This window comes from Astyanax mexicanus, chromosome 9 (assembly GCF_023375975.1).
Source record: "Astyanax mexicanus isolate ESR-SI-001 chromosome 9, AstMex3_surface, whole genome shotgun sequence".
NCBI lineage: Eukaryota > Metazoa > Chordata > Actinopteri > Characiformes > Acestrorhamphidae > Astyanax > Astyanax mexicanus.
In genome coordinates, this window is record NC_064416.1 from 18,876,746 (window position 1) to 18,902,873 (window position 26,128).

The 26,128-nt window shown below is 38.7% G+C and overlaps 1 protein-coding gene across 2 annotated transcripts in view; it reads left to right on the forward strand.

The window, feature by feature from the left end:
- The window catches only part of tspan9a (tetraspanin 9a), a 320,549-nt gene that overhangs the window by 126,206 nt on the left and 168,215 nt on the right, over window positions 1–26,128 (forward strand). For both annotated transcript variants that reach the window (XM_022679616.2, XM_022679617.2), the window contains exon 4: window positions 2,816–2,903. The gene's annotated coding sequence lies outside the window, so the exon portion shown is untranslated. The remainder of the gene's footprint in view (window positions 1–2,815; window positions 2,904–26,128) is intronic.

The window sequence follows — 26,128 nt, forward strand, 5'->3', positions numbered from 1 at the left end:
CGAACCTTGGTGCAGACTCTTTAAATTGCTCAAGAACCTGAACAAGTACATGTTTTTTTCGCACATCTCTGTTACAAACATGGTTCTTTCTGGAATCCTGAGGTGTTTCTTCTGTTGAATCACTTAAAGAACCGTTTGAAGCTTAACAAAGCGTATAAGGATAGCATGAGCTGAATAGGTTGGGTGAAAATAGTAGTAAAACAGCCAGAAAATGCATGCATTGCACCATTCTCACATACAAACACACTGATATAGAGTCATGCAAAAAGGCCCATTTCTCATTACTGCATTGAGAGCCTGATTCGGTGTGATACACAGCCAATCTCCCTCGCTCTGAGCTACCAGCTGCGGCTAAAGCAGGAACTGCAGCGTGTCATTCTGTAAGAGATTCATCCGTAATGAAAATCAAAGGTAATTCCATTCTCCAGCATCTCACGCATCGCCCCGGATCTGCTGCTGCGCTGCGTGAGTAAGCGGCGGTAACGTCATTTTAAATGGGTTTTATTCCAATTAGAGAGCGATTAAAGCATAAGACAGTAATGAAGTCCTGGACCAATAACATGTTCCAGTAATGAAATGTTCCACTGCACAGAAACACGGTAAATACTGCAGCGGTGAAATGAATGAGAGAGCCAGAGCCGGGCTGCTGAAGTGAGTGGGCAGGCAGGGTTACAGCGTGAGCGATGTAGTGGCTGAAACTGAATGAATTGGACTTCTACGCTCTTTTTTTTTTCCCTCTCTCTCAGTCACAGCAGAGCCAGGTCAATACACAGAGTAGATAGAATAAAAATGCAGAGGGATTCCAGGATTGCAGAAATAGTATGCAGCAATTTTATTATTACTATTTTTTGGTATCAGTTTGATTGAGCATATTTTGTGGAATCCCACAGGGTTCTGTCTTAGGGTCAATTAAACAAATTCTAATATTGACAGTAATATAGTTAAAAGAGTAAAAAAAAAAAGTGTAAGTTGGAGGGTCTATGCGTTTTGGCTCCAGTAATGTTGCTAAAACACATTTGATCAAATTAAATCTTGCCCAAATTAAATGCCCAGTGCAGGATGTCTCCCAAATCATAATAAAAATGCTCAGCAATGTCTCAGCCCTTTGTGGCTTAGAGTTTAAGAGAGGAAACCGACCCACAGTCACTTTTCAGCGAGAAGAATGTCTGATGATAAACAAAATTATTATTAATTTGATTAAATAGATGATAATATAGAACTAAAGCCAGAGGTGGAGGAAATGTTCAGGTATGCAATATTGACCTAAAATAATATCTCAATCATTTTTGTAATTTTGCCTTATTCAAAATTAGAATTTTGTGGATGTCTTATATTTTATAAGGCTGCACTTCTTAAAGAATAATAATAACTGCTTTCTAAATATATTAATAGGAACAATATGTTTAAGGCTTTTGTTTAAAACAAACAAAGACAGTAAAATTACCAGTGCCAAGTAGCAAACAGTGCTTAAGCTTTAAATATTGGGTGTTTCAATGTAAATAAAATAAATAGCGTCAGATTGGTAAAATTAATTCTTTTTAGTATTAGTGGGTTTCATTACTTAAAAAATATTAAATATTCTATGAATAATCATGAATCATTAAAATGCTGGTAGTTCCCTGTATTTGAGGGGGGGACTAAATCATTGTGCAGTGTGTTATGCCTGGCAGATAAGAGTCTTTTATATTTTATTATAATATCTCAGGGTAATTGTAATGCTTTTTAAATAAGAATATTTTAATGTGCAAAGTTATTGAGTTTAACAAAGAGCTTTAATGAAGGAAGTAAATGCTAGTGTAGCTGCAAATTCCACATTCAACAACCTGGAAATAGGAAACATGCCAAGAGACAGACACAGAGACAGACACAGAGACAGACACAGAGACAGACACAGAGACAGACACAGAGACAGACACAGAGACAGACACAGAGACAGACACAGAGACAGACACAGAGACAGACACAGAGACAGACACAGAGACAGACACAGAGACAGAGACAGACACAGAGACAGACACAGAGACAGACACAGAGACAGACACAGAGACAGACACAGAGACAGACACAGAGACAGAGACAGACACAGAGACAGACACAGAGACAGACTATGCAGTGTTGATAATTTGGAGAATGAAGCATGAATGAGAAGTGTATGGCTCGATAGGTAACTTAATGAAAAAGGTTCTGTACTAACCAGCCATGCCGATAAACGGTCACGCATGACACCTCGAGCGGACGCACTCACACTCACAACTGACATGAGGGACTGGTCACCTGCCAGTGTGAGCGTATGGCTACAACGCTGTTCTTAATGTGCATATGCAGCATTCTAACTAGCATGAACGTGATGGATTTGATTGTAGTTTTTCAGACAATCGTTTTTTTAATTTGTGCTAAAAGGCACCAATTTATTCATAATAAAGCTTACCTATATGCAGGTTACAAAGAGTTCCACCAAAATTATAGAATGATGTATTATAATATGCATATTTGTCTTCATTGAGTGCTTATTTGATATTTTAGATGCTTTTCATGCTTACATAAAATCTTGTCTATGATAGTATCTTAATTGTTGTGTTAACAATGCGTGAGTTGACATTATGAAGTATGCTAATCACTTACTCAGAAGCTTCAGCAAAATAACTCTCTCTTTAGCAGACGCACACACACACACACAAAACAGGAATGAGGAATATAGAGATGCTTTTAGGTCTACCTGTGCACAGACTTGCCAGTAAGGAAGAGAAAAGAAGCAATTAAAAGTCTTTACTTTAAGGCTCTCATTGATTCCCCCTCTCTCTTATTCTCTCTGCAGACGGCGCTGAGTGAATTTAGAAGCCAGACGGAGAAGAGCAGCTCCATCCTTGGCCGTGGGCCCATCAACGTAGACTAAAGGACTAAAGGTAAATCAGAATTGTGTGTGGGGAAAGTGCTGGAAGGAGGGGGCGCAATTTTATCAACATTAATGGGCAGATTAGTGGGGATTTAGCCCTGTTTAGACTGCTTCTGCCAGGCGGTGGGGTTCAGTGCTCTCTTCACAGACCTGAAGTTTCCTCCTCCTTCTCCTCCCTCCATCCCTCCCGCTGTGAGGTGGGGTGAAGTCAGGCGAATTGATGAGGTGAGCTGGAAATGGATAAATCTGCCTGCATTGGCTGGCTTTCATTTTTTGCCACTGCTGTGAGGCAGCCTGATCTTTTATCACTCCCTCATCACTCCTCCTCCCCGGGCTGTGCCCCGTCACTCTTCCATCGCTCCATCATCAAAGCAGATCTGCTCAGGTTCAGACTGACTGTCACCCTTCCGGTGTTAATATGTGTGTGTGTGATGTTAGCCTGTGCGTGTGTGCCTGTTGTTGATGCTTCTAGCCTGGATACAAGAGAAGGTATGGTTGGGTATAGAGGCATTGGCATACTGGTTCCATATACAGGCACCATGCAATATATTTGCCCACATATGTTACATCTGGACCTCCTGTACTGTAGATTCTGCATACTTCTGCATACTGGTGTCCCAGTTGGCCCTATAAATGCTTGATTGACAAAAAAAATCAAGTTTCAGTTTGGCAGAGACATTCCTAGGAATCCTTGCTTTATGTGGTTGAGCATTATCCTGCTGAAAAGCACCAGTTCGAAGCCCTGCCATAGGAGTTCACAGATGTGGTTGCAGGATGTCTTGCAAATATCACTGATCTGTTAGTATTGCTTGTATCATTACTAGTGGTAACTGACTGTCTTATGCGATAAGATTCTGTTTTGTTAGCTGGGCAAAAATGTCTTCAAGTGTTTCATAGAGGCATGTCTAGCAGTACAACATTTCTCTCCTAGAAGTACCATATTTTTTCACACTATAAGGCACAATTAATCCTTAAATTTTCCCAAAAATCGACAGTTAGCCTTATAATCTGGTGCACCTTATGTATGAATTGTATTAGTCAGGTTTTAAAGAGCAGTAAAGCCACTCCGCAGAAATACAGCATTTTAAAGGAGTTTCAGTGACGTCTTTCCAGTAATGAGGCTGGAGCCGTATTAGCATTAGCTGCCAACCGCAGTGCTAGGTCTTTCGCCGCTCAGAGGTGAGTAAATCGGACTGTAGCCTCCATTTACTACATTTTCCTAAAACGAGCTATGTGGGACGAACCCGTAGCTGATAGCACTCTGGCTTACTAAATTAAATTAAACTAAAATACTGGAAATCTAAGCTTACTGTATTAATGTAAGGGCTTTACTCACCCAAATAAAATTTTCAGGAGAGAAGTCTGTGTAGATTAACATTCAGTGTTTATATAACTTTGAAAAAAAGTGTTTTTTTTTTTTTTAAACAATAACAGATTTGTTTACTTAGGCACCCCCCAGCGGCAAGACCTTAAATTAGAAGGGGAAATATTTGTGTGTTTTTTTTGTGGGTTATTATAAAGATAATTTAAAAATAATAATGATAGCCACAATCATCATATTTATGCAGCACTTTTTATTTGAATTAAAAACTGCTTCACACAGGAAGAAAAGTACATCTTTGATGAAGATAAAACGTTACGTATCCGATAAACTTGTTCATGCATAAAGTTATATAAACAAATATAAATGTGTTTTTTTTATATTCAGAATAGATGAATAAATACAGATATTTGATTTTCTGTGAATGTCATTTCTATTCAAATATTCCAGAGCTGTTCATGTATGTGGACTTCATGCATTATAGATGTGAAAGGAAATATAGAGCATAAGCATCACCCCCTCCCTGTCACTCTCTCTGTGTAGTAATATACACTATATGGACAGAAGTATTGGGATTTTCCTTTTTCATTATTCGTCCTGAAAAAAAAAGGTATTAAAATAGTTTATTCTGGTTTGGTTTGAGTGAATGTTTCAACTGTCCATGGAAGACTTTCTTTTAGACTTGATAGCAGAGCGTAGCTGAGTATTTGATTACATTTATCCACATAGTTAGCTGAAATGGCCAGGATGTTGGATAATCACCAACTGAAGAAGAAGAAGTACAATGTACACTGACATGCCAAAAGAGCGCAGCGCACCGAGACCGGAGCAGTATTAGCATTAGCCACTACCCATGCTAGCTCTTTCGCTATTCAGAGGTGAGTATTATCTGCATGTAGCCTGCGTGTTTATTGCGTTAAACAAGCTATGTGGGACAAACCACTAAACCACTACCGGAACACCTTATAGTGCTAAAAATACGGTTCTGTACAAATCTCATAGGATTTTATAAAATTATCATTACATGCTCATTTCTATTGTAAATATTGTTTTATTAATTCATTTTGGAGGATTTCTATCGGTCCATTTATGAAGAAATCAGTCATTTTAACACAACGTAAATAGCAACTGTCATATTCAGATGACATTAAAAAGTGAGGAGATATGGAGGAGGTGAGGAGATATGTCCTGACGTCAGTGGCCGCTCTTTTTCTTTTTTATTGCACGCTGTTCATTAATGATGTGCACTGGGGAGTGGTTGCCTGATCTCCAGGTCCAGGTATTCTCTGGCTGTTCCTTAGAAGTGTTGTTGGAGGTGATTGAGCCTCTGGAGGCTCTCCGTCTCCTGTTAGAAATGTCTACAGATTTTATTACATAAATCCCTGAGCCAAGGAGCCGGGAATTGAAAACACTGCATCCTATCTGCATGTTAATTGCATGGTTTTTGTCAAGTGGGCCTTGGCTCTTCGGAGCAGTGCCGAGATACTAAATAAATGATGCGCCTCAGGCCCGCTGCATGATCTTCCGGGAGGCTGTGTGTGTGTGCGCGCGCTGATATGAGATGGAGGTTTCTGAACGGCACAGCCAGCTTCTCCCCGCCGTCCTTACTCTGCCACTTCTACTCGCGCCGGGTTTGCTTCATTTATGGGGGTTTTATAGCAGTTCCCCATGACCCATTATGTTTCTGATGCTGAAGAGCCTAAACGAGGAGACACTGAAGGGAATTTATCTGTGTGGGAGGCTGTAAAAAGTTTTTTTTTAATGAATGTTTTTAACCCATTTTCATCTCTTTAACTTACCAAGGCTATTTTTGATGCCTTTAGGGCATTTAAATATATATATATATATATATATATATATATATATATATATATATATATATATATATATACAGTACATATCTGTACAGTAGGCATTTACTTGAAAAAACATATCTATGCTATTTGTTGTATAGAAAATGTAATAGTATCTCTGAGTATACTGAGGATTTTGACCAGACGGGCTAGTCTTCACTCATCATGTGCATCACTGTTGCTTGGGCACCTATGGTCCTGTCTTTGGTTCACATGGTTCATTTGTTTGTTCTTTCTTGAAGCACTTTTGATAGGTGCAGACCACTGCATACACTGCATATTTGACATTTGGCAAAATCTCCCTGATAATTTGAAGGTGCTCAGATCCATTCGTCTGTCCATCACTATTTAGAGCTTGTCTGAGTGGCTCAGATACTTAAGCTTTCCTGCCTGAAAAATGACTGAAAAATATGCATAGTTAATAATACAGTGTAGGCACAACCTGGGATTACAATGTTTGGTTGCGTAAGGTTATGGCTCACGAAACGGGCTTAAAATGTGCTGAAAATTTTATATGATTCTAGGTTTAGTGGAAAATATATAATATGAAAGAAAGATGTCTGTGTTATTTGCAGCTAGAACTTCATTCACTGTTTCAGCACAACGTACAGTATGCAAGCATCAACAAAGAGGGCAGCCAGGTGCACACTTTTCACGCTGATCTGTTTTTGGAGTGCGGTAATCTTTTTTTTCCTGTGTGCCTCATTTGGATATAGGAGACCTGAGGTTAAGTGCAGGACTTACTCAGATTTTTACAATGGTTGTAGGTCCAGGACACACTCTGCCTTGTATATATTTATTGCTTTTTCTTTCCCTTAACACTTGATTCAGCTAATTAGTCATTTTACAGTTACTGGAGGTATAAAAAAGAAGAAATTTACTAAAAAATGTGCAGGTAAGATGTGCTCTGCTTTTTCAGATATGTCAGGATTTTTACAATCCTGTGGAATAAAACCGTGCTTTAACCGTGCCTTCCTCCCTCAGCAGTCCTTCACTGAATGTGGAGGAGAACGAAGGTGCAGAGGAGTAGCGGCTGCAGGAAGGAGGTTGTGTTTGGGGGAGGGGGTGAATGGAGGCATGTTGAGGAGAGGAAGGTGGGGTGAAGTGGGGTGAAAAGGTCCGGTGGAGTAAAGTAGATATCCAATCACTGCAAGCTGTCATTTTCAGTCTGCCATGAGTGACTGACTGAAGTCAGGGCCTCTTGGCTCCCAAAGTCCATTTTAAATCTCTTCAGTCCATTGCCTCTTTACCTCGCGTGAACTGCTGCAGCTCATCATTATCTCCCTCTCTCTCTCTCTCTCTCTCTCTCTCTCTCTTTCTCTCTTGCTCACTCTATTCTCCTTTCCACTTCCTTTTCCCCGTCCCACATCCCCATGGATAAGGCAAGACAGAGAACCTGAAATTGAAGATGTCAGCAGAATAGGGGCTAATTGATTTTAGACCCTGTTTACACCTGGTCATTTAATGTGTGTTAAGTATCAGGATTATATCTACATGATGGGCCAAGCTACATGAAATTGCAAGTGTAAACACATTTAAGAGTCATTTAAACCAGATACAAATCTGAACACTCAAATCTTTCTCTTTCTTTTCTGCACAATACTATGAATACAGCAAGTCAGTCAGCTAGGAATTGAAGATGTGAACAGTTTAGGTGCTGAATAATTTTAGACCCTGTTTAGACCTAGTTATTTAATGCATTTTTATTATCAAGCCAAACCATATAATGCAAATTTAAACACTCCCAAGACGCATTTACACCTAATGCCAATCCGAACACTGAATTTTTTCTTTTTCACCACACACATCCCCATTAATAAGACAAGAGGATTCCTATTAAGACAGACAGAAATTGCTGCAGAAAGATGTGCACAGTCTGAGTGCTGAATGTTTACACCTGCTCACTTTTTTTGTTGAATATTACAATTATTATATTTTGATCAGTGTAAAAAATAAAAAAGTCTAAACACACCTATGACTAATTTAAACCAGATACAAATATGATAACCACTTCAGGAGGTGGTCTGAGATGAATTTAAGCCGCAGTGTCAGTGCATAAATCTCTCCAAGACTAATTCAATCAACCAAAACTATTCCAAATACAATGGAACTATACTACTCCCTATGTAGTAAACTATTAGACATGTTATCTGTGTCTGTGAAGATAAAAAAATAAATACAATTGCTTATCAATCTGATTTCAGACAGTGAATGCATTTCAGAGAGGCACATTTGACAACAAAGTGTGAATGAATTTGGTTAAAATCTTATCAATATGAAGCCAAGAAACAAGTCACGTGAAGTTACCAGGCGTAAATAGTTTGTACTCGCCATAGTCAGACACCAATCAGCTTGATAAAAGCTTAACATGTATGTTAATGCCTTACAGTTTAAGGTTTTTAAGTTGAATATATGATTTTATAATTTGTGTAATGTAATGTGACGAATATACTTACTGTTGGAAAAGTGACTGTACATAAGGTTCATTACACTTCACAGATCTCACACACTTACAAGCATGGTTTTCCTATGGCATTGCTTAAGGATCTACATCTGAAGCAGGTTCATTTTAAGCCTGTATATAAAGCTTGAGATATCACTTCATCAGGATTTCTGGCATCAAGCCCACGAGATGAAGTATAATGATGGCTAGCTGCAAGACATGTGTTTCAGAGGGGGAACAGAAAACAGGCAGCTACAGGAGCAGATATGTGAGGTAATGTCAGAGCAGAAGAGAAAATGATGCTCACTCAGCTTTCAGAGAGAAGCAGTGAAGGAGAACACACCCAATTACGCTCCTGAGTTCCAACACCTGTTTCTGAGCAACAACAGCGAGTGTCAGCGCACCAGTCTAGCTCAGCACGAAATGCACACTGAGGACGTCATGCTCAACTGGCAAGCAGCCAGACCGCTGCTGCCTCCCTTGAGGAGTGAATTCGATGCCAAAGATAGAGGAGATAGCAGTGCTGGTCACAATATGACCACCGAACAGCACAGTGTACCTAGAAAACCTGCTGTTTGCGGCTGTTAATCATGCTAACATTGCCATAACAAACACAAGCTTACTTTGGATTTTGAAAAGACTCTCTCGCAGAAATTTCCAAATAATTCCAGACAAGGAATTAAGCCTAGTCTTGGACAACACAGCTCTTTGAATTTAAGTGATATATACAGCTCTGAAAGATATGAATAATCAGTTTCTTTAATTTTACTCTTTATAAGTATATATTTGAGGAAATTAACATAGTGGTTTTATTCTTTAAACCACTGACATTTCTCCTACATTACAAATACAGGTATTGTCATTTAGAGCATTTATTTTCTCAGAAAATGAGTGGTCAAAATAATGAAAATTTACGTTGTTTTAAACCTTAAATAATGCAAAGAAAACAAGTTCATATTCAGTTAGAAAAAACAATGCAAAAGTTTTAAAGAGTTTATGAGTTTATAAATAAATATTTGGTAGAATAAGCCTGATTTTTAATCACAGATTTCATGCGTGCTCTCCATAAGTCTTTCACACTGCTTTTGGATAGTTTTATGCCCCTCCTGGTTCAACATTTCAAGCAGTTCAGCTTTGTTTGATGGCTTGTGACCAACTTACATGATTACATTTAGAGTTTTTTTTTTTTTTCAAAACGTGAAAACTGCCCATTTAGGGTGTAAAGTTGGATTAGGCTTAAATTAGTGTCATACAACTATGCATCTGTTTCTGGACTGTTTTTACACAGCATCCCCACATTTTTAAAACATATATTTTGTGATTGTTGTTACTTATTTTTGGCTGTTATATTTGCACATTGGTGCAAAAAAGTGGAAAAGTGAATGAAAACCAACCCAGTATTCATTATCACTCTTTTCTATTGTTATTATTTGTATTTATATAGCTACATTCTGTAGCTGGAGCCCAGTAAAGCCAAGATGAACAGTTTAAAGACAGCACTCAGAAAAAACCTCTGTACCTTCCATTTCTGACCAAGCTAAGGCTTTCATATAAATTTGATATCTGAATTTGAAGTATAATGAAGCTGGTGTCATCAGTGAACTATGGGCAAATTATGCTTAAAGTGGTGGCCTTCAGCTCTTTCTCAGTACTGTAGTTTGGAGAGCTGTATCATGCAAAGATCCATAAACACTGCATTTTTCTTTGGGCCTAAACTCATTTAAAATGTAGAATATTGATTTGTGTGACCACACACACGTTTTTAAATGATCATTGCTCCAGAGAAAACGGTGGCATTGTATTTTGTAATTGTTTTTTCTTTTAAAATACAGTTGATCTATTTAATTTACTGTATGCAATGGTTCAAACTGGCAAAATCAGTGGTGTTTAGTGTTCATTATTAGTATTCAGCTTGGAGCGTACTGATGTCAAGATGAACATTTTAAAAACAGAGCCCACCAAAACCTCTGTACCTCCCTTTTCTGGCCAAGCTAAACTCTATATACTGAACTTTGAAGCCAGTGACATCACCTGTGAGCCAGTTCCGCTTCACGAGGTGGCCTCTTCTCTTTCTCAGTAGTTGGGAGAGGAACTACTTTATGATGTGCTGTGAACTTCTGGCAGCAGTGGAGGAAATGTATCACTGCAGGAGAGATGAAGCACTGTAGGGGGTGAAGTTCACTGCTGAGCTTTTGCCATTCTGTGCAGAAGATATCTTAAAGTGGGCCTGAACCTGCATGCACTGAAAGAGAATCTGTAAATATATTCCCACAGACTGATTATCATTGGCTGCAGGGATCTGAAATGCTGCAAAGATTTTTTTTTTATCTTCATGCGATGGTGTGACAAGGATCCTCTATTCAAACAGAGCTTAAATTACTGTTTCCCTTTCTAGTTCCGAGGATTCAACTCATTAGCTAGCTTATTAGGAAGCTCCCTTGGGAAACGCTAATTTGAATGGTGTTATTCTACCACGTAATATTAAAGTATCCATAATGATAACATTACAGCAAACATATGCTCAGCTTAAGGCTACTGCAGAAGATTCTGTTCTAAGGATACAGGAAGAAGCAGTGTGCTTCAGGCTACTGCTAAAAAGCCTGTCTTGAGGATTCTTGAGGATACATGCAGTGTGCTTTTAGAAAAAAAAATCTATAAGGTACCAAAAAGTGTTCATTTTCTTTTTCACAATAATAAAAGTAATTCAAAATGTTATTTGAAGGTCTCATTCTGCTAAAATCCACTTTTTCTAGTTCTTTGTGAAAAACTACAGGTCTTTGAGTTTGAGTATATGCATACTGCGCATGAAACTCTTCATCAACCCCCATTGTCTGCAGTAGCTAGTAAAAGAAACTACTCAGAAAAACTAGTTGATCAGGAAAAGCTCTGTGTCTACGTCAACCCGTCAGTTCACAGCCTTGCCCACCTTGGCTCGGGACCGCCGACAGATTTGCTAAGCTGGGGGGCGACGAGCAACGCTGAGAGTCTGACGTTAAGCGAAGTTTAAGGATTAACTTTGCCTAGCACTTATTGATATATCTTTAACTAAAGCTGAATCTCAAAATAAAAAAAAAATGTACTTTGAGTTTTAGATCTGTAAAACTGACTGTGGGGGGAAGGCAGGTAGGCGTTCTCTGCTGCATGTATGAATATTTATGAGCAACAGCTGAAACCCCTTCTTTCTTCAGATACCTGTAAATCAGCTTATACATAAATACTAGAGTACTTTTTTTCACACAAAAAATGTCTCGCATGGCCATTCATTCATACTAGACATTTTAAAATGAATGAAAAAAACGATGGATCTAGGTATTTTCTAGATGGCTGACATTTTCCTCATATTTCTGATCCAAGTCTTTTTAATGCTGAGTATCAGCTGACACATATCTGATTCTGTCTTTGTGTTTATATACATAAGACAGCCCCACAGTTTAAGTAGGACATGCTGCTGATATAATGAGAGATTCAGATTTATTTGTTTATCTTAATTAGTGCTCGTTTAAAACAAAGCAGGTCATGTACATAGCTCACCTGCTGGCAAAACAATGCAATATGTGTTTATAATGGTTTTAAATAGTGTCAGATATTGTACAGACTCAAATATTTAAGTGGACTAAATATAATCATTAATTTACCTTACTGAATTCTTCCAGTTGAGAAATAATTTCTGTAAATGAAACTAGATGGTGCTTTGAGCACCGTGGTTAAAACAAAAAATCAGAAATAGGTAACTAGTAATTTTCTGATCTCTTAAAATATTTTAAGTTGCTGGACTGGATTTGAATAATCCCTACAATATCCATTAAATGTACCCCAGAACACATCAAAGAACAATATTTTATGGGTCTGGGTAGTTGGATTTGTAAAGTGGCTGATGTTTTTCTGTTTTTTGTTTTTTCAGATGTTCCAGCTGTGGGATTAATAGGTGGTTATTTTATCTTTACACTGTTAAAACTGTTGAATTTGATATAGAACCCATTTTATGGATCTAGGTATTGGATTTTGAGACATGTCTGATTGTTAACTATATTTCTGTAACTTTATAACCGTTGAATTTTTGACTGAACTACTTGAAGTACCTTTTGAAATGGGTTTAGGTAGTTGGTGTTGGGACGTGGCTATTTTTTCCCCCAGTATATTTGGAGCTTTTTAATGGCACTATGTAGATGGTTTTAGGAAGTAGGTGATGGTTTCAGGAGTTTTAAACTCTTATAAACATTAAATTTACTAAATAAGTCCTTAAAGAACCATTTTTATGGGTTGTGGTATGTGTGTTACCCTCTGCTTTTGAAGGTTTATATTTTATAACCATTAAGTTGAGTAGATAATTTTTGAAGAAACATTGTTTATGAGTTTAGGTAGTTGGTTTCAAGAATTCACTAATGTTTTCCTCTATTTTTGAAGCTGGAAAACACTAGAATCAGTAAAATTGTCTGGGATTGAACTTGTTTTTTTTTTTTTTTTTGAATTGCATTACTTGCATGAATGGCTTTCCATACATTGGGGCACATTTGCACACACTGTTTACACTTCACAAGGCGGCTCCGAAGCTTCAAAGACTTTTTATACATTAAACATTAGGCCCTGTGAGCTGGTTTTGTTTGTGTGTGTAGCATCATAGTTCATTTATATTTCTCAGCAGTTATAATAATAATAATAATAATAATAATAATAATAATAATAATAATAATAATAATAATAATAATAATGTGTTCAAGAGAAGCGAATCAGCATGTGTTTGTTTAATGTATGCTGATCTTTACGCTTGTATTTGAGGAATCAAGAGTGAGTTCTGATATATTGTGTGCCAGTAGTGTTGATCTGTAAACAGTGTTTTATTGAATAGGCTGTAATAGTGAGATAGTATGGAAGCCAGCTCAGTGATGCACTAACAGTCTAACGGTGGACTCCTTTAAAGTTTTGAAGGCCATGAAGGGCACTCTCACCAAGCGAGAGGAGCTCCTTTAGATCTTAACGAGAATGTTATGTGTGGTCAGGGCACCCGCTTAGTTTCAGTGAGGTAAAACAGCTGGTGCACTGCAATGTTGAAGGAGTTACTGCAGCTGCACTGCCCTGTATGTGTGTGCGTGCACAAGCCTGTGTGTGCACATGTTTTTGTACCTTTGTGGGGACTAGACGTCCTTAAAAACAAGGTGATATGTCAGACTTTGTGGTTTGTGAGGACATTTTAGTAGTTTTGGTCCTTGCAGCTTAATTTCGAAACCATGAAAGAGTGAAATGACTTACTTTTGGTCACTGAGGTTAGGGTTAGGGTTATGATTGGGTGTTGGGGTAGTATAAATTAGCTACAGTTATTATTATGTGAATGGAAAGTCCTTAAAACGAGAGCAAAACCAACCCGTGCATATTTTAATGTATGTGTGTGTAATTAATGTGTGTGTTTGTGCTTCTGAATCACTGAGGAAAATACACAATACCAACGTACCAAGCTGGCTCAACACATTTCCACTTATTTCATCCTGGACCTGCAGGTTAATAGTCTATTTGTTTAAATCACTGATCGATTAAGCCATTACAGAAAGTGATGCTGTTTTTCTTTAATCTTTCAAATGAATTGATTGAGAGGTCTAGCAATTACCTCACCCACCCACCGACCCACCCACCCGCTCCTTCACTCTATTCTCAGTTTGCTCTGATTATATTTAAGCAGCGCTCTTTTATTTTTTCCTCCACTTAACCAGCCAGGTTCCCAAAATACAACTGAGATTTGCTCAGGAACTCGAGCAGTCATATTATATAATCAACGTCTAAGAGATGAAAGCGCGGATACGTATTGTAAGTAAGCCCAGTTAGCCATGTCAAGCTTTTATCCCATGCTTTATAGGTTTTTCCATCCCCAGCCACCCAGCACTCACTCACTTTAATTCACTCTTAATAGCTTTAATTGCTTATGGATGATGGTAAGAACAGACCCATCAGTCTAATTATGATGTAAAAGACTGGACCAGTAGCAGCTGCAGTGGAAGTGTGCTGGTCTGGAGACAGAAAAGATGGACCAGGGTAAGTATATTTGTCTTTTTCCAGAGACTACAGCAAGGCTGACACGTCTGGCCTCTCTCTTGCTTTCTTTCCTTTTCTTTTTTTTTATATACTCTGTGGAGGAATGATCCAGATATAATCAATGTGCATGCTCTCGCTTTCTGTTTTTGTTCTGTCCCTCTACTCAAACTTTAATATAGTATTAACATTGAGGCTATTAAACTAACAACTCAGTGTAATGTAATATATAAGTAAATCAACTATGTAATCAGTGCACAAAATCCACCGAAATGGGATGGGATAGCAGTAAACAGTACTAGTCCAAAGTTTGCACACATCTTCTTATTCAATGTTTTCAGTTAATACTGACATCATTCAGACCTGAAGGAACACATAAGGGAAACATAAAAGTGTTTAACAATCCAAAGCATTTAGGTGCTCTTATCGGGGGTGATTTTAACTTGCGGTTTCTGAGGCTGGTAACTCTGAGGAGCTTATCCTGTGCAGCGGAGGGAACTTTTGGTCTTTTTTTCCTGCAGCGGTCCTGATGAGAGCCTGTTTCATCATAACCTTTTGATTGTCTTTGTGTCAGCACTTAAGGATACTCTCAAATCTTTTCATATTGACTGACTGACATTTCTTTCTTCAAACTAATTATTTGTCTTTATTTAGTTGAGTAGATCTTGGTTGGTATAATATGAAATAGAACGTTGCTCAAATAGAGCTATTCATTTTATACCAACTCTACACATTCTCTTCACACATAAAGAAGGCAAGACATTTACAGTTGTGGTCAAAAGTTTACATACACTTGTAAAAAAACATAATGTTATGGCTGTCTTGAGTTTTCAATAAGTTCTACAACTCTTATTTTTCTGTGATAGAGTGATCGGAACACATACATGTTTGTCACAAAAAACATTCATAAAATTTGGTTCTTTCATAAATTTATTATGGGTCTGCTGAAAATGTCACCAAATCTGCTGGGTCAAAAATATACATACAGCAACATTAGTATTTGGTTACATGTCCCTTGGCCATTTTCACGGCAACTAGGCGCTTTTGGTAGCCATCCACAAGCTCCTGGCAAGCTTCAGGTCGAATGTTTGACCACTCTTCTTGACAGAATTGGTGCAGTTCAGCTAAATGTGATGGTTTTCTTGCATGAACCCGTTTCTTTAGCACTGTCCACATGTTCTCAATGGGGTTTAAGTCAGGACTTTGGGAAGGCCATTCTAAAACCTTAATTCTAGCCTGGTTTAGCCATTCCTTTACCACTTTTGATGTGTGTTTTGGGTCATTGTCTTGTTGGAACACCCAACTGCGCCCAAGACCCAACCTTCGGGCTGATGGTTTTAAGTTTTCCTGCAGAATTTGGAGGTAATCCTCCTTCTTCATTATCCCATTTACTTTCTGCAAAGAACCAGTTCCACTGGCAGCAAAACATCCCCAGAGCATAATACTACCACCACCATGCTTGACAGTAGGCATGGTGTTCCTGGGATTAAAGGCCTCACCTTTTCTCCTCCAAACATATTGCTGGGTGTTGTGGCCAAACAGCTCAATTTTGTTTCGTCTGACCAGAGAACTTTCCTCCAGAAGGTTTTATCTTTGTCCATGTGATCAGCAGCAAACTTCAGCCGAGTCTTAAGGTGCCTTTTCTGGAGCAAGGGCTTCTTTCTTGCACGGCAGCCTCTCAGTCCATGGCGATGTAAAACACGCTTGACTGTGGAGACTGACACCTGTGTTCCATCAGCTTCCAAATCCTTGCAGACCTGCTTCTTGGTGATTCTTGGTTGACTCTTGACCATCCTGACCAATCTCCTCTCGGCAGCATGTGATAGCTTGCGTTTTCTTCCTGATCGTGGCAGTGACACAACTGTTCCATGCACTTTATACTTGCGTATAATTGTCTGCACAGTTGCTCTTGGGACCTGTAGCTGCTTTGAAATGGCTCCAAGTGACTTCCCTGACTTGTTCAAGTCAATAATTCGCTTTTTCAGATCCACACTGAGTTCCTTTGACTTTCTCATTGTAGCTTTTGTAGCTGAGTCTAATCACTGGGTCAAATGAGCCCTATTTAAATGGGCTCATGAGAAGTCAACAGCTGTAGTCAATCAGAATCACTTACAAGAAGTGAAGAGGCCATGACATGAAGCTAATTTGATTGACACAACTCGCTACATCACCAAAATTGACAAATTTTGTTGCTGTATGTATATTTTTGACCCAGCAGATTTGGTGACATTTTCAGCAGACCCATAATAAATTTATGAAAGAACCAAATTTTATGACTGTTTTTTGTGACAAACATGTATGTGTTCCGATCACTCTATCACAGAAAAATAAGAGTTGTAGAACTTATTGAAAACTCAAGACAGCCATAACATTATGTTTTTTTACAAGTGTATGTAAACTTTTGACCACAACTGTAAGTAATTAATTATTTATGTAAGTGGTTTGCTAAATAATTCCATATTACTTTTCATAGTTTTACTCTAGTATTACTCTAATCAAATCAAATCAAATCAAATTTATTTGTATAGCGCTTTTTACAACAGGTGTTGGCACAAAGCAGCTTTACAGAAACATGATTACAGGACAAAGAATCAGGCAAAACATTACACATAGAAAATACAGAATACAGAACCCCCAGTGAGCGCGGAGGCAAGGAAAAACTCCCTCAGAGCTGCAGGAGGAGGAAGAAACCTTGGGAGGACCAAGACTCACATTAAAGGGGGGACCATCCTACCACTGGTCAAACGGCTTTTAAATAGAAATTTAAAAAGTCTTTTATACATCTATATAGGTTTTATGTACTCAGGAGTGTAATAGCGCCACTAATGGCTTGGATGTAATCTGTAGTGGAGAGTAAGATGGTCGATGAGCAGCTGATCTGTGGTGGTGGTGGAGAAGAGCTGACTTCAGAAACTTCCATCAGTCTGGCCGGACAGGAGACGCGAGAGCCTGAGGGTCCAACATCGGTATCGGGTCAGACAGGTGGGCAGTCAGTAACTCGGAGGAAGGCAGAGAGATGGAATTAGTTTTGACTGGATTTATGCAAAACTGAGAATATTAAAACATTATCAGAGTGTGGCAAATGACTCCAGCAGAACTGAATAAAACAGCCTAACTAAAGGCAGAGAGCCAGAAGGTAACATAGACATGGAGGCACCCTGAAACACCAGCATCCACCCACTCCACCGTCCACAAACCTGAGTGACCGTGTGCAGTGGGAGAACAACAGCACCAGCATCTCAGTTTACCACAAATTCCTCTGTCCATGAACCCCTGAATCTGCAGCCTTATCTAAAGGGAAAAACATTAATTACCAAAAGCTAAACTAAACAAGTAAGTTTTCAGTCTAGACTTAAAGATTGAGACTGTGTCTGAGTCCCGAACATATTCGGGGAGATTATTCCAGAGTTGAGGCGCTTTATAAGAGAAAGCTCTTCCTCCTGCAGAGCTCCTCTGAATTTTAGGCACTACTAATAAACCAGCACCCTGTGATCTGAGTAATCGCGGTGGTTCATAACAGGAGATGAGGTCTTGTAAATACTCAGGAGCGAGTCCGTGTAGGGCTTTATACGTTAACAGGAGAATTTTATAGTCTATGCGGAATTTGACTGGAAGCCAGTGCAGTGCTGATAGTACTGGACTAATATGGTCAAATTTTCTAGTTTTAGTAAGGACCCTGGCTGCAGCATTTTGAACTAGCTGAAGTTTATTTAAGTTACTGCCGGAACATCCAGACAGTAGCGCATTACAATAATCTAGCCTTGAGGTAATAAAGGCATGTACTAATTTTTCTGCGTCATGCAGTGATAGGGCATTTCTTAGCTTGGCGATGTTACGGAGGTGTAGAAAAGCTGTTCTAGTAACATTAGATATGTGTTTATCGAATGCTAGATCTGAATCTATGATAACTCCAAGGTTTTTAGCTGCTGAACCAGGGGTGGCTGAGAAGTCAGCCAGATTTAGCATTAAGTCTGATAATTTATTTCTAGCAGCTTTGGGGCCTAATAGGAGAACTTCTGTTTTATCACTATTTAATAGGAGGAAGTTGTGCGACATCCATGATTTTACATCTTCTACACAATCCTCGATTTTCTTTAATCTCACTCTGTCGTCAGGTTTGGCTGATATGAAGAGCTGCGTGTCATCCGCATAACAATGAAAATTCACATTGTGTTTTCTAATAACTTTGCCCAGTGGGAGCATATATAATGTAAATAATAACGGTCCTAATATAGAGCCTTGTGGAATTCCATATCTTACCTTGGTATAACTGGAAGACATATCATTTATCCTCACAAACTGATAGCGATCGGTTAAGTACGATTTAAACCATGCTAAGGCAGTTCCGGTTACACCGACCATGTTCTCTAGTCTTTCTAAAAGGATAGTATGATCTATTGTATCAAAGGCTGCGCTCAGATCGAGAAGTACGAGTAAGGAAACACAGCCTTGGTCGGCGGCTATAAGTAGATCGTTTGTTATTCTAACTAAAGCTGTCTCAGTGCTATGATAAGGCCTAAATCCAGATTGAAATTTTTCATAGATCTGGTTTCTTTGCAGGTAAGAGCAAAGTTGTTGGGCTACAGCTTTTTCTAAAATCTTAGAAATAAACGGTAAGTTTGAAATAGGTCTATAGTTAGACAGTACACTAGGATCAAGATTTGGTTTCTTGATCAGAGGTTTAATTACAGCTGTTTTAAAGGCTTTGGGTACATGGCCCAGGGCGAGCGATGAGTTTACTATCATTAACAGAGGTTTAATTATATCTGGCAGTACCTGTTTTAATAATTTTGTGGGAACAGCATCAAGTGTGCAGGTTGTGCTGTTTGAAGAGGAGATAATTTTCTCTAGTTCTAGCTGTGGAAGTGGGTTAAAGACTTCCCACCTAACTTCAGTAACAGGGTTTTGTTCTAGATCAGCCAGACCAGATGACAGAGAGGATGTAATATTTATCTGTTTAATTTTATCCCGAATGTTTTCAATTTTACTATTGAAGAAGTCCATAAAATCGTTGCTGGTGTAAATGGCTGGAATCTGAGGTTCAGTACCTGCCTGGTTTTTAGTTAATTTGGAAATAACACTAAAGAGAACTCTAGGATTATTTTTATTTATCTCGATCTGTGAGGCCAGATATGCTGAGCGGGCTTTATTAAGTTCTTTTCTATATTTAACAAGACTGTCTTTCCACGCAGAGTGAAACACTTCCAGTTTAGTTGATCGATATTTACGCTCTAAATTTCGTACTAACTGCTTTAAGGTACGAGTTTGATCATTGTACCACAGTGCGAGCTTTTTCTGTCTCTCTATTTTGTGTTTAAGGGGTGCTACAACATCTAAGGTAGAGCGAAAGGTATTTTCTAAACCTTCGGTTAGTTTGTCTAGTTCTACTGGGTCTATAGGAGAGTACATTAGAGTTGATAAGTCTGGAAGCTTATCTGTAAATTGTTGGGCTGTAAAAGGCGTAATTGAACGTTTTACAGAGTAGCTAGGGGATGTACGTATATTATGCCTAAGATGTAATTTAAATGAAATAAGGTAATGATCTGAAATTGCGGAGGTTTGAGAACGAATATTCGGGTTATCTATGCTCACACCCAGGGTCAAAACTAAATCCAGAGTATGATTACAGTAATGAGTAGGTCCTGTTATATTTTGAATAATACCAACTGAGTCTAAAATCGATGTGAATGCCTTTTTTAATGGATCATCCAATTTTTCGAAATGAATGTTGAAGTCTCCAACTATAATCACTTTATCATTACTTACTGCTAAGTCTGTGACAAAATCACTAAATTCTTTTAAAAATTCTAAATAGGGCCCTGGTGGTCTGTAGATGTTAATTAAAGAAAATGCATTCTTTTTTGTAACTGGATTAATTATACTGGTGTAAAGAAGCTCAAAAGAAGTAAAATTTTCATAGTGTTTCTGATTGCTAACTAAGGTACTTTGGAAAAATATGCAGACCCCACCTCCTCTACCGGACAATCTCGGATTGTGTATATAATTATAGCCTGCAGGGGTGGCTTCATTTAATGCTACATATTCATTTGGCCTAATCCAGGTTTCTGTCAGACACAGAACATCGAATTTCTGATCAGTTATCATTTCATTCACCAGAACTGCTTTTGAATTTAGAGATCTAATATTAAGTAAACCAATCTTTAGGCTTGAAATGTTAGTACTACAGTCTGGATATGATTGTTTAATATAAGTTAAGTTATTTAGATTTACTGTTTTAGTTTTTTGATGTTTTTGTTTGACTCGGGGGACAGACACAGTCTGAATACATTGGTATCTAGGTAACGTCTCTTTGCAGCTCGCAGACGGTCGGTTAAGCCTCTCTGTCTGCGGCCTGGTCCCGGCTCTGGATTGTCAGCAGCTTCTAATACTACTCTGCCGACTAACTAAAAGACTATGAGCTATGCTGCATGAAAGTAAGGCAGCACCCTCCCGCGTGGGGTGGACACCATCCCTACCTAAAAGACCAGGCTTGCCCTCAAAGTGTAGCCAGTTATCTATAAAGCCCACATGATTTTCTGCACACCACTTGGACATCCAGCGGTTCAGCGAAGAAAGCCTGCTGTAAGCTTCATCACCACGCCTCATTGGGATGGGGCCAGAGCAGATTACCTCCTCGGACAGCGTCTGGGCCTGTTTAATCACCTCTTTAATATTAGCCTTAGTTATTTCAGACTGCCGCAGACGAATATCATTGGCCCCTACATGAATTACTACCCTCGAATATCTCCTATTCCCTAACCTAAGGTTGCCACTAATGTCCGGTGCTCTGGCTCCCGGTAAACAAGTAACTGTTGCCGCTGGTGCCCCTAAAGGAGTAGCTAATTTCACGTGTCGGACGATAGAGTCTCCTATCACCAGAGTACCTTTAACAGGCTCCTCAGTTGGTGCTTCACTGAGCGGGGCAAACCTGTTTGACACGTGAACTGGGGGAGCGTGGTGTTTAGGTGGGCTGGCTGTGGCCTTTGCGGTAGCATTAGCCTTAGCCTTTCGACTATGCCGCCGAGACGTTACCCATTCGCCCCGCTGTGAGGGCTCTAAGGCCGGAGTCGAGGGGGTACTAACTCTCCCTGAGACACCCGGGGCTGCTAACAGTGAATCCTGCTGTCTATCCCTTATTAAACCCCGGACGTGCAGCTCTAACTTATTCACCTTATCCACCAAGGAGCTAACTATCTCACACTTAGTACAAATACCACTATTGTTACCAGTATCGGTGGATAAGGGATCTAAGCTATACATGCCACACTCTAAACAGGTGTAAACCTGAGCAGAAGCCATGGAGAAAAAAAGCACTCACCTTGTTTCAGTTGAAATTAGAAACTTACACAAACAAACTGCAGCAGCAAACAGCTAATCCAGCAAACCTGAGGAAAAAGTCTATAAAAGTAGACTGAGAGTGGATTAATAGGTGTGTAGAGCAAAGAGGAAGCAGACTAAAAGTGGATTAGTAAGTGTGAAGAGAGTAAAAGAGAAGAAAACAGAGAAAAGTGTAGAAGCTGAAGATTAAAGCAAGCTTTCAGCAGCAGAGCAGCACAGCAGCTCTATAATGCAAAACCTTTTAAAATAATTTACTTAATCAAATCAAATCAAATTTATTTGTATAGCGCTTTTTACAACAGGTGTTGGCACAAAGCAGCTTTACAGAAACATGATTACAGGACAAAGAATCAGGCAAAACATTACACATAGAAAATACAGAATACAGAACCCCCAGTGAGCGCGGAGGCAAGGAAAAACTCCCTCAGAGCTGCAGGAGGAGGAAGAAACCTTGGGAGGACCAAGACTCACATTAAAGGGGGGACCATCCTACCACTGGTCAAACGGCTTTTAAATAGAAATTTAAAAAGTCTTTTATACATCTATATAGGTTTTATGTACTCAGGAGTGTAATAGCGCCACTAATGGCTTGGATGTAGGAAACTTAAGGAAACTTTCAAATCTTAAGCACTTAAAGATACTTTCAAATCTTTTCATATTGGCTGACTGACTGACATTTCTTAAAGTAATTTAACTTTCTTTACTTAGTTGAGTAGATCTTGCTATAATATTAAATAGAACATTACTCAAATAAAGCTATTTACTTTACACCAACTCTACACATTCTCTTCACACATTTAAGAAGGCAAGAAATTCAAGTAATTAATTCTTTATGTAAGTGGATTACTATATAATTCCATATTACTTTTCATAGTTTGGATAACTTTAAGTATTACTCTATAATGCAAACCTTTAAAAAAAAAAATAGTTGTGTGTGTGTGTGTTTTACCACAGGGAAAGCTTTGGGAACCCCTGCATCTGTGTAAGTTATGAGGTGTTATATTGTGAATTTGAGTGAGGTTGAACACTGGTCAAAGTTTGAGCAAGGGTTGGTGGTGGATGCCAGCTAGATCCACACATTCCATTTCTGAAGCTGTGCAGGCATTTAACATTACTGAGTCAACAATGTTACACCTGTACTGGGAATACATCATAGAAGTTATTACCATTGTTACTGGACAGCACAGGCAGAGCTAAGGCAGGGTTACACTTGGATTGATTGAAGTGATTGAAAGCCTTGATTGGAACAGACTGTCTGTAGGACTTAACAAGGGCAGAGTATCATATTTTTTAAAGCATTATTTTTTGTTGTTATTATTTGTTGTTTTAATCATCATTGGTGACTGTACATGAACTATAATTTCTACCAGAAGACTTATGCAAATTTTCTTTAAATGATTTTGTCATATCTTCTTCCAAATTTTTACATTTGTGATAATTGGTCAAGGAAAGGTGAGCATTGGCGTCTCCTAGCAGTACTGTAATGCTGGGATTACATTTCACTGTTTAAACATTGCACACTACTGGACAAACTGGGTAGATGTGTTTAGCTGCATCTCTGAACTTCATTGTTCAGACTGAGGAGACATTTGACAACATGGCTGCCATTTTTGGGTTTATTTTTATAGAACTGAAGGGAGGAATGAAACCCTATTGATGCACTAATCTGCATTAGTCTTAGACATTTAATGATTCTAAATGCAGACTCTCTTTCCATGTCTCTCACTTGCACACACTCAGAAACCCTTCTTTACTCCCCCCACCATATGTGTAATCACACTGGGACCAAAAACTGGGAAGAAAATAGCTGTTGGCAGCTGGTAGTTAATAAGTTTATCATTGCACGTTTCCCTCCTGCTAAAATTACTCAATGATATAGCACATAAGGGGATGTGGGTGAATCTGTGTGTGTATGTTGGTGTGTGTCTGTTGGTGTGTGTCTGTTGGTGTGTGTCTGTTGGTGTGTGTCTGTGTGTGTGTGTCTGTGTGTGTGTGTGTGTGTGTGTGTGTGTGTGTGTGTGTGTGTGTGTGTGTGTGTGTGTGTATCTGTGTGCGTGTGTGTATCTGTGTGCGTGTGTGTGTCTGTGTGCGTGTGTGTGTCTGTGTGCGTGTGTGTGTCTGTGTGTGTGTGTGTCTGTGTGTGTGTGTCTGTCTGTTTGTGTGTCTGTCTGTGTGTGTGTCTGTGTGTCTGTCTGTGTGTGATACCAAAGTCCTCTGGAGCTCACACACAAAGCAAAACACAAGTCCCACCCCTCTCTCTCCACTCATACACATTCTGGTAGCGGTGGTCCCTCTGCGGGTTCTGTCTTGCTCAGTTAGGTGTTTCATCTCGACTCACCATCAATAAATAAGAGTTGGCAGGACTTTTCCCAACATGTTCACTCAAAGAGCCGTGTCTTTTTCTTTTCTTTTTTTTTTTTTCTCTGGCTCCACAGTCTCACACACGTATACTCAGACGGATATGCATTAACATATTTCAAATGGCATATTCTGTCTGCAAAAGCTTGTATACTGGATATGAAAGGGAAAATATGTTGCATGCTTTTGTCTCCTGTAGACCTACAGCATGCATTAAACTTAGATTGGTGCTTAAAATAAAAAATGCCTTAAAACAGGTGTAGAAACAAGAAAATGTGCTTATTTGTATTGCTATATCAAAGATATAGGAGGCTTTTGTTCTTGTTGGATGTTTTTGTTCTTTCATAGTGAATGTGTGAGCTAATTTAGAGCACAGATTAAATACGTAACTGTAAAATATTGTTTTGTTTTAAATTGGAGTACTGGTGAAACATGATCTGGGTATTTTTATTCATGTTTTTACAGTTGAAAATGAAATCGCTAAATCTAATCGAACGAAAGAATATAAAGTTAAATACTTTTAGTATAGAATGAATAGAATATGGCTATAATGATATTAATCAAGGCAAACTACACAAGATTTCCACTGAAAAAATATGACCACCTTTTGCCTTGGGAAAATGGGTTAATTTATTAGATATCTGCTTTATTATGACCCCAAATCAGAAAAAAATGACAGAATGCAAATGAAAAAAAAAGTGTTTGTTTTTCTTACATTTGATTTGCTTTCATTAACCCAATATATTTTATGCAGGTCTGCAGCACATAAAAATAGAAAGTTTGTCCTTTTCCCACTTAAGAGTGTAAAAGTATTTTGTCACTAAGGATAAGAGACGATTAAGTGTTTCAGGTGTTATTTTGTCCTATTCTCATTTTCCCTGCAAATGCATCTTAAGGGGTTTGACAGTACAGGGTTGTCATTGTCACATTTTTCTATTTAAAATTCTCCCCACGTTCTCTATTGCGGGCAGGTAGGCTAGTCCAGCAGCTGTACGCTCTTATTCCACAGCAATGGCTTTGTAATATGTGCAGAAGCACTGTCTTGTTGAAAAATGCATGGATGTTCCTGAAAATGATCAGCAGGTCATGCTGAAAGCAGCTTATGTTCTCTAAGGTGTACTTCTCTGCATTATCCCAGTCATCATAGATGTGTACTGACACATTCCCATTCCAGGACTGAGCCTGGCTTTTGGTCTACCTGCTGATAACAGTCTGGATGGTCCTTGGTGGTCAAAACCTTTTTCTACTGTATGATGGTCCATCCCAGAAACCTCTGAGCCCAGAAAAGTTGACACCACTTCTTGACTTTTGGAAGACTTTTGTTTTGCAAATTTGACAACCAGTGTGATCATTTTGGGTGACCATCATGGCTAAGTTGAGAGAGAACGCTCAGTCAGAAACTTCACTTCAACTACACACTTTATTTTTACTATGGGTGAATAAGTTACTGAGGTCTGAGTCTCCATTGCTCCACCAGCCACTCAGTCGTTCAGTAAAGCTGAGCTGGAGCTGTTTTACATGTGATGTAAGTACGTAAGGATGTGTAATGTGGATCTGAAATGGTGAAATGCTTCTACTTTCAGTTTAGAAACAAAATAATATGGACTGCCACGTTAATGTATCTATTATCTATGGAAAAGATTACACATGATTCTGGAAGGGCTCTTTCTATTGTTTTTTCTATAACATATTCTGCTTGATTTAATAATAAATACAATTCTGGGCAGTTAACTCTGTTTCATAAATTAGCAGAAGCATCTTAAAGGCATTCTGCTGAATAACTTCCTTTAACAATGCTAGGAGATGTTGCCACTATCAGGAATTAAGACTAGCCTTGGACTATACATTATTTTGAATATAAAGTTTCTTTAGAAAGGAAAATATTCTCTGTCTCTTTATTTCTG